General features: G+C 44.0%; 1 pseudogene; it reads right to left on the bottom strand.

Annotated features, from left to right (window-relative positions):
* Positions 1 to 257: 257 nt before the first annotated feature.
* LOC126291540 (5S ribosomal RNA) lies at positions 258 to 375 on the bottom strand (annotated as a pseudogene).
* Positions 376 to 9,310: the final 8,935 nt, after the last annotated feature.

Below are 9,310 nucleotides of genomic sequence, written 5' to 3'. Positions count from 1 at the left end.
ATGATTTTTTAAATCGGATGATTCTTTGCGATACGTCTTGTACATAAAACTCCTCCCGCACAATCCAGGAAGGCTCAAAGGCACCGACTGGCCGCCGTGTCACCCTCAAACCACAGACGTCACTGGATGCGGATATGGAGGGGCATGTGGTCAGCACACCGGTCTCACAGCCGTGTGACAGTTTATGAGACCAGAGCCGCTACTTCTCAATCAAGTAGCTCCTCAGTTTGCGTTATAAGGGCTGAGTGCAACCCGCTTGCCAACAGCGCTCGACAGACCGAATGGTCACCCATCCAAGTGCTAGCCCAGCCCGACAGCGCTTAACTTAGGTGATCTGACGGGAACCGGTGTTACCACTGCGCCAAGGCCGTTGGCCACGTCTTGTACATGCAGTTAACAAATTTAATCTATTCTTGTATGAAGTTATATCCCATCTCATAACAGACTATAAACCGCTCATTCCAGTGTTCAGACATTCTTCTCAACTTCCAAAGAAGACAGCATAGCATCTTCAACCTATGGACTTCCTTTTTTAGTCAATACAACTACGAAATTCAGTTTTACTCTCTCCGCCGGCCTCGGTGGCCGTGCGGTTCTAAGCGCTGCTGTCCTTAGATTTAAGTAGTTCTAAGTTCTAGGGGACTGATGACCTAAGATGTTAAGTCCCATAGTGCTCAGAGACATTTTTACTCTCTCCAACATGCAAAGGCTGATGCATTGCCTCAGTTACCTATGGGCCCACATCCATCAGCCAACAGTGAAGAAATTTTAGGCTTCCATTTGGATGATGAAGCCCTTTGGACAATAGACCCCTTGTCTAAGACCAGCACCATAATCGACATTCAAGGGAAGGTGGTGGATTTGGGCCACGTGATTGGCTGCTGAGGGTGTTGGGTGTCATCAGTCATACAGGACCAGACCAATCAGCGTCTGTTCACACTACACGCTTCCAATTGGCAGATAGCTTACGGCGAGAACCAGCTATGTCCTCAATGGGACAAGCATCTACTGGAAGCGCCTCACCACCAATGGCTTGTTGGGCCAGCACTACTGCGAGGTGGCAGAAGCCCCCTCTCATATTTCTATCTTACTCTGAGTAATTCGATTTTCCTCTCTAAGTGCATGTGGTGAAAAGTTGCTACTCCTTCACACGCGGACTTCCCACGCAGCGTCTCTCGTCACCCGGGTGGTCCGGTGACAGGCGGGCTCTGCTGATCTTAAGAGGGTTAAGCCGACGTGAGTGAGAGAGTCGAGTGAATGCTTTCCAGACGCTGACATTGTCATAATAGCGGCGGAGACACGCCCGCAGGCGCCTAAAGGAGCGGCTGTCCTAGAGGTTCCGTTACTTCACAGAAACTTAGCGAAAACACTTTCTGGTGGACTACCAGCGAGGCGTGGGAATGACTTGTGTACCCAGGCAGTCTTGGCGGGAAATTTCCCGCGTTTCTGCAAAATCATAACTGTGATTGGCTTGCTCAGGGCATAGCTCCGTGACGTAGCAAAATCGGCGCAGAAATTGGCTCCAAGAATCTCCATTGGTGGAATGGTAGTGCTTCGGCAATAGAGTGGAATTTTCCGCCGGTTTTCGAGTTGGTGATTGGAACGTTTAACCACGGCCACTGTCGTGGGGGCGGGAATGTTCTGTGTTCGGTTTGTACGGGTGCTCTTGTGGTAGTCGGCTCTCGCCTTCCGGTCGGGGTAGGTTACAAGACTGAGCTCTCGTTGCTCTGGACAGCCTGCCTTCCGTTGGCTGTCTAATATACTCTTATTTAATTGTAACTGTTTCACGAAATTACTGAAGTTTCGACTTCAACGTAACTTTCCGAGTACAGTTGGCAATTGAGCATTCTGCGTGCAAGCAGGCTATGTTGTCTGTCTTGAGCAGTTTTGGCTAAAGTTGACTGTATCGGAGTTACTGTGTGACTTCGCTTGTTAAAATCAATCACTGTACCGTCAACGATTGTGTGGCGAGCCTTCTTCGTCTCCCTCAGAGGCGCATTTGTATTACTAGGAAGTCTTTAGTCTGGAACAACCAGACCAGGATAATTTGTTTCGAGCTATACTCGTGACATCATCATCACCACGACGGGACATCGAAGCAACCAGCCATCACCTCCGGTGCGCCAGATCGTGTCCTTGCAGTTAAGAAGACAGCTTGGTATTGTACGTCCGCAGCACCGGCAAAGCAGGCAATTTTGGTAGGTGATAATCAGAGCTCAGCAGAGCGCGCCTTTTCGTCTTTTCAACTTTGTTCTGTCTTGGGTGTGCATTGTCTGAGTTCTCACTACTGTGGCAGCAATTAATGTTGGGTTGGCTGGGTGTTTCTCTTAAGATTTGAGTTGCAAGGAATTAGCTCCACCTACCACTTCGTCATAAATCTCACAATCTAGTTTAGGGAAAACTTCACCTTCACAGCATTTATTTGAGTATCCAATTTGAGCCAATTTGATGTATTGTAAATGTGTTTTGTTTATTATTTTGAGTTTAGTCATAATAAATCATATTGTTATTTTGGACATAACTTTCATTCTGTTAATCGGTAGAGCAAGCCTATCATTTCTCACTACGTTAATCAAACTTTCGTTTATTTAACTTATTTATCAAATTAAATTATTGCAGGTGCCAAACACTTTTCTACTCCACTTGCAGGGTCGATTACAGTTAGTTCGCGTTTCTTTTTAATCCATGTGCAACAACAAAAGTCGGAGTTAGAGTAGGAGGGGCTTAGAGCATCATTTACATATGTAGATTCTAGAAGAATTTAGTGTTAAATACGCTGCTAGCCCCGGCACCTCGCAGTACAACACCAACAACCCCCATTTGTTGCTGAACCCTCCATCCCGTCATCCAATACCTATGCCCCCATCTTCATTCCTCACCGGTTCTGGAAGCAGCACGCTTCGGCTGTGCATGCTCCAGGTTTCTTCTGAATGCCCCACTATCAAAGCCACCGGTAGCCCTGCTCTAACCATTTCCACCTCTCATGTCATGAGCAGTAGCTGTCGGCCCCCTGGAGAGGAGCAGGACAGAGATGCTGCCTGCACGTGTAGGAAAGCAACCGGCTATCAAAACCGGGATACCGGCACAATAGCATTGCCGGAGCAGCCCCTGGAGTGTGCGGTACCATATGTATGTGGCTGTTTCAGCCAACAGGGATCTAACCTCGCCCCTGCTCCCTCAGGTGCTCCAACATATGGGCGCCAGCGGGTCTGCCGCCATGACGAAGTTCCTGGCACTGACATCACCACCGACATCATCGGACCTGTAGGGGCTCGGACCAATGTCTAAATCAGCGTTCTGAAGTGGGCCTTTAACTCTCTGTCTGCGTCCTCGTCTTTGGCGTCAGCTCTCCACACCTCTTCGAGCGTGGAGGACTGTGGCAAGGGGCCTGCATCACCACAGCTTCCGTGCACTATCCCAGCGAGGAGGTAGCAATTACAGACCCGCCGAGTGCCGCAGTTGTATGCCCAGCACTGGGCCAACACACCAGGGTGCACCATCCATCGCCAGACAGCAGTGCCATTGAATACCCAACAAGATCGTCTCTGGTTCGCATAAACGGCAAATGCCACAGCAAGCGTTACGTGTATGAAGTGTTTAAGTCAGTGGCTGTGCCCTTTTTTCGAGGTATCCGTCTTTCAACAGATAACGCAAGACCGCATGTTGTCCATGCTGCACGACCTGCCTCGACTGTCAACTTGGCCACGACGTTCTCCAGATGTCTCACCCACTGAAAACGTCTGGACATGGGTTGTTGAGAGATCGGCACGCCACCAATCGCCAGCCACTACGCTGATAAACTCTGGCATAAAGTTGACGCAGCACAGAACGACGTATCCGTGTCTGTCACACAAACTCAGTTAGAGCTAAATAGCTCCCCTGGGCTAGAACCTTTGTTGTTGCCAAAGATGGCCGTTCTGTGTACTAAATTCGCATAATGTACACCTACAAATTTAATTTTCTATTCTTCGTTGTATACTGCATACAAACAACAAGTAACACTTCGTTTAACTTTGTTCACATAGGCAATCAGGAGATACGCGATCTGTCGTAATTTTTTTGTATAGTTATGGACTAAAAACTCATGAAGTCGAGATCACAAATGAAATCTTCTTTATTTGGATTGGTTACTAGTTACGGCTAACAATATAGTCATCTCCAGATCATAAAATCAAGAGATCAGTGTTGGTGCCACTACGGCTTCATGCATGGTTAAAATCTTTCTTGGAATTACATCCGTACATGGCATCACTAAAAAAAGCTTTTCATCGTTCGTGCCCAGTGTATCCGAACGGCGGTCACAAAACAATTTTCTAACTGACACTAAAAATATTTACATGATTTCGTTACAGAGTTCATCATCAGTATTATACTGAAGATGATCTCTGTTACGAAATATACAAATACTACAACACATTCGTTTTATAACCATAGTTCAATTACACTGGCCACGAACACTGAAAAGCTGTTTTTAATCATGTCATGTACCGATGTCGTCATTTTAAGAAAGTTTCAACAACGAGCTAAGCCGTATTGGCGCCAAACTAATCAAGAATGTTTTATGATATTGATGAGGCTAAATTGTCTGCCGGAACTAGTAATCAATCCAGATAAAAATTTCATGTGCGATCTTGACTTCATAGGTTTCCTGTCCCTAACATAAGTAAAATTTCGTTATTTGCTATCCTTCTTGGTAACGTGGTTTTAATACCCAGCAATGCGGTTCCAAGAGCTCACGTTCCAAGACAATAAGAAGCATAATTCCTTCCTTCATCAGTCATTTCGCGTAATGAGTCATATGGTAAAATAAAATTTGGACTCACACAGAGATGTCGACTATACATCTTCCCCCATACACCATGGGAAGGTATTATAATGATTCTGGTAAAGTATGTACTCCCTTCCACGCAGATTTCGGTAGCTTTCAAAGTACAGATATAAATGTAAATGTAAATCAAACGTCCTTTATACGAACCCGAAGTAACCAGAAGACTAACATCGTTCCAAACTCTACGGGAATCATTTCGAGAGCGCGATATAAAACCATCAAATCAGTCTGCAGTATTCTGTAGGTGAAAATGATTACTTCTTGTTACATATGCAGACACGTACCAAAGTCACGAATATATCTACAAATCGTTACTAAATCCTTAACATCTACATGAGGTGATGAACAATTCTATCTTATGGGTATTAGATCTCCAGCTCCAAAAGAGAGAGGAGTGAATGCTTATAAGGGAAAGTTAAAAATAGTATCATAAATCATATCTGTCTCTTTCCCCAAGTCGTAAAGCACACAGCATCCTTCAAACGAGTGTTCAATAGAAAGAAGAAGCCATGCTGAACAATTCATATGCATGACAATTAAGAGGCAACACATTAAATGTTAGCAGAAATGCGAGTGGCTGCCGAGAGAGTAGTGTCCAGAATCGGAAATAAGCTACACGTACTAGGTACACGGTCTAAACGCCAATAGCAATGAAGTTTATGTCCCGCTATGTGCATTAAAAATGGAGAAAACAGTAAGTCTAGGTCGCAACTAAAATTTATTTATTCTGGTAACCGATTTCAGTGAAACAAGCCCATCTTCAGTTATTTGCATTTCTGCCACACACTGCCTTTCGCTAATCAAGTAAATATAATGCAACCTACCGTTTGAGCTTTATCGTGCACGGGATCCCAGCTAGCTGCAGCTATACAGGTGTTGCGTCTCTCCTGAGCTCCCTCTCCTAAGGCAGGTTAACTAGATCAAATTGTTAGTTCATGCAATTACGCATAAAAAATTTACTTGACATCTAGGTTTCTGTAACGCTTAGCAGCTTAGCATTGGTCCTGCTCTCATTTATATCCGACAATATTATGGACGTTCACTAGTTATCCCACTTTAGCAGCACTCTGATGCCGTCTTTAAGGCTCGTAGTATCTGCACTCTAAATAATTAAATGCTTCCGCCGATGAGTTGCCATTACTCAAGCTATTCTTATTGGTAACTTAACAACTGCGTTAATGGAGCTGTCCTTAGGCACCGCGGACTGAGCGAGATGATGCAGAGCCTAAAACACTACACCCGTATACGAAACAAGCTGGGTTACGTGTTCTGTGATTCCCCTAACATACTGAAGAAAAACGCAAGTATTGTGCAATAATCTCGGCCATGAAATATTTTGTTCCCAATCCTTGTACAGTAAGGACAATGTGCGCTTGAAGTCGTCAGTGGCACTTTCAACTCCAACGCTTTTGAGTTGTTCTGTATGTCCACGAAAAAAGAGAATCCCTATCAATAATACCCAAATTTAGCGATATAAAAACATCACCTTATTTAAAACGATAAAATACTTTTAAGACATCCAACACTCGCAACTGAAGCTATAGCAGTTAATCTCAGCCGTCAAGTGGTCGGAAAATCAGATTAGCGAGATGCAGTAAAATCACAACGTATTGATTACACAGAGGATCCGTTTTCATCTCCGACGTACTGTATTTTAGAATATTAAACAGAGATATTGTACCCACTAAACTACCCACTAGACTCCTTCGTCGATGAGCACAGGTTTTTAGTATCTTGCCCGTTAACTCAATCTTGTCGTGTACAGCTTACACATTATTAGCGCCAGAAATATACCACACATTAGTGCCACAGGCTGTGGCATGTGCAGTATTTGTCTCTTCATGAGCTTTGCATAGCTAAGAAATAACAGCCAAATATCTGTGACAAGACAGAATATGAATTTTATTGCACTCGTTTCGCTCGCAGCAATTTAAGCTGCCCTCTTAGCTGTCTATCTAGCTACACACCCCGAAATCGCCAAACATCCGCAAATAAACAGCCAAATATTTGTGACAAATAATAATATGAATGTTACTGCTGGTCGTTTCACTCGCTGCAATGGAAACTGCCCTCTTAGGTTCCTACTAACCACACCTTGGAAAAACGCCACATTCCGAAATAAACACCCTTCGTTTTCTGATGAGACGGAAATGTAAATAACATCGAATATTGCAGATCGAACTTGTATCCGATCCCAGATGTTATTCAATCTGTACACAGAGCAAGCAGCAAAAGAAACCAAAGAAAAACTTGCTGAAGAAATTATTAAATTTCAGGGAGAAGAAATAAAACTTTAAGGTTTGCCAGTGTCGTTGTAATTATATCAGAGACAGCAAAGGAACTGAAAGAGCAGGTGAACGGAATGACCCGAGTCTTGAAAGGAGGATATAAGATGAACATCAACGAAAGCAGAACAAGGGTAACGGAATGTAGTCGAAATAAATCAGGCGATGCTGAAGGAATATGATTAGGAAACATTGCACTTAAGTTGGTAGATGAGTTTTGCTGTTTGGGCAGTAAAATAACTGATGATGGACGAAAAAAAGGGGGGTATAACATGTAAAAAGTTAATGGCAAGAAAAATGTTTTTGAAGAAGGGAAATTTATTAGCATCGAATGTAGATTTGAGTGTTAGGAAGTCTTTTCTGAAAGTATTCATCAGGAGTGTTGCCTTGTATGATAGTGAAAAGTGGACGATAGACAGTTCGAACAAGAAGAGAACAGAAGCCTTTGAAATGTGGAGCTACAGGAGAGTGTTGAAGATTAGACTGTAAATCGTACAACCAATGAGGAGGTACTGAATAGAACTGGGGAGCAAAGAAATTTGTGGCACAACCTTACTAGAAGATGGGATGGGTTGATAAGACACATTCAGAGACAGCAAGGAATCACCAATTTAGTACTAGAGGGAGGTCTGGGGGGCATACTGTTCCAGTATTCCAGTATTTTGTCCTGAATATCATAGTATCCTTTGAAGGCTTATGTCCTGAATGTGTCATTAACTGGCATTTAATGATAATGGTAACATGTTTGTGATAAATCTTGAATGGACCGTTGTCTTGAAACGGCATTATGCAATTTGTAATACAAGACAGTCCAATGTGCCTAAACGAATATGGCGTCTGCCACATCGAGTCAAAGTTTGTTCCAGTATGGTGTAATAGTCTCTGGTCCTAAACGGAAGTGATAGAAATCTTCCGTTAACGTCTGCTGTACGGCTGAGCCTACTTACACGACTATTTCATTTTATATAACGCATAGGTGTTTAAGTGCCATAACTGTTTCCAGTCAGATATTTTAATTGTGTAGTTGGAGACAGATAATAACTTACGGTGAGAGGTGTAACTACGAATGGTACTAATGGAGTTTTAATTATCACATCAAAAAATACATTTCCGTAGTTAATTTTTTGTTCGTTTGCAGGTGTGTGCCTGCATGCCTGGTGTACATAGAAATTTCAAACCCCACATTATTGTAGCACGCTGCAAGAGGCAAAACAGAATAGTGCAAACCCTTTGTAAAGAGGAATATTATCGGGTAGTTCATGTTCTGTGTTAAAAGGAGAACAACGCTGCGGCAATCCATGGTCAGTCATTGGAAGTGTACGGCAACAATACATCAGTTGTGTCTGCCAGTTGGTACGGTACTGATCGCACACTTTTACTTGGCCGCTGAGCGGATGAAGCTGGGAATGGAAGATTGTGATCGGCTCGTAGCACGTTGGCTACTGAGACAAGCCCGGCCTCCTTTTCCATGAGCAGTCAATTTGTAGCATATAAAAAAACTAACTGTGATGGATTAATGCATCGCTGAGGTGACACGAAAGTTTATGGGAGCCGCTCATTTTCGTAAATAATATCAGTGACAACGCACAGGGTCAACACTGTATTCACAATGGGTACTTATTGCTAAGGCGAACAATACTGTTGCATAACTAAGGCTAGTGACGAGCGTAAACATTCCAGAACAGAACGGAGTCAGACGACTTCTACCGATCACACAGGGGCCTAGCAAAAATGTGCGACAGTAAGCAGTCACATACGCACAGGGCGCCACAAAGCGCGACCCGTCTCAGCGCAGTGCGACGTAGTTACGACCAGACGTCGTATAGAGCGCTCATAACGGACTGTGTTATGCTCCCGTCAATCGTGATTCAACTGGTCCTATTCATCCGTCACAGTTATGATCCAACGCAGTACATAGCGCTGACATCAGACAAATCCACTGAAGTGCCAAAAGAAACTGGTACGCCTGCCTAATATCGTGTAGGGCCCCCGCCAGCACGCAGAAGTGACGCAATACGAAGTGTCATGGACTCGATTAATGTCTGAAGTAGTGATCGAGGGAATTGACAGCAATCCTGAAGAGCTGTCCATAAATCCGTAAGAATACGAGGTGGTGGAGATGTCTTGTGAACTGCACGTTGTAGGGAATCCGAGATATGCTGAATAATTTTCGTGTCTGGGGAGTTTGGTGGCCAGC

This window comes from Schistocerca gregaria, chromosome 1 (genome assembly GCF_023897955.1).
Source record: "Schistocerca gregaria isolate iqSchGreg1 chromosome 1, iqSchGreg1.2, whole genome shotgun sequence".
NCBI lineage: Eukaryota > Metazoa > Arthropoda > Insecta > Orthoptera > Acrididae > Schistocerca > Schistocerca gregaria.
This window is presented reverse-complemented; position numbering and strand designations above follow the sequence as displayed.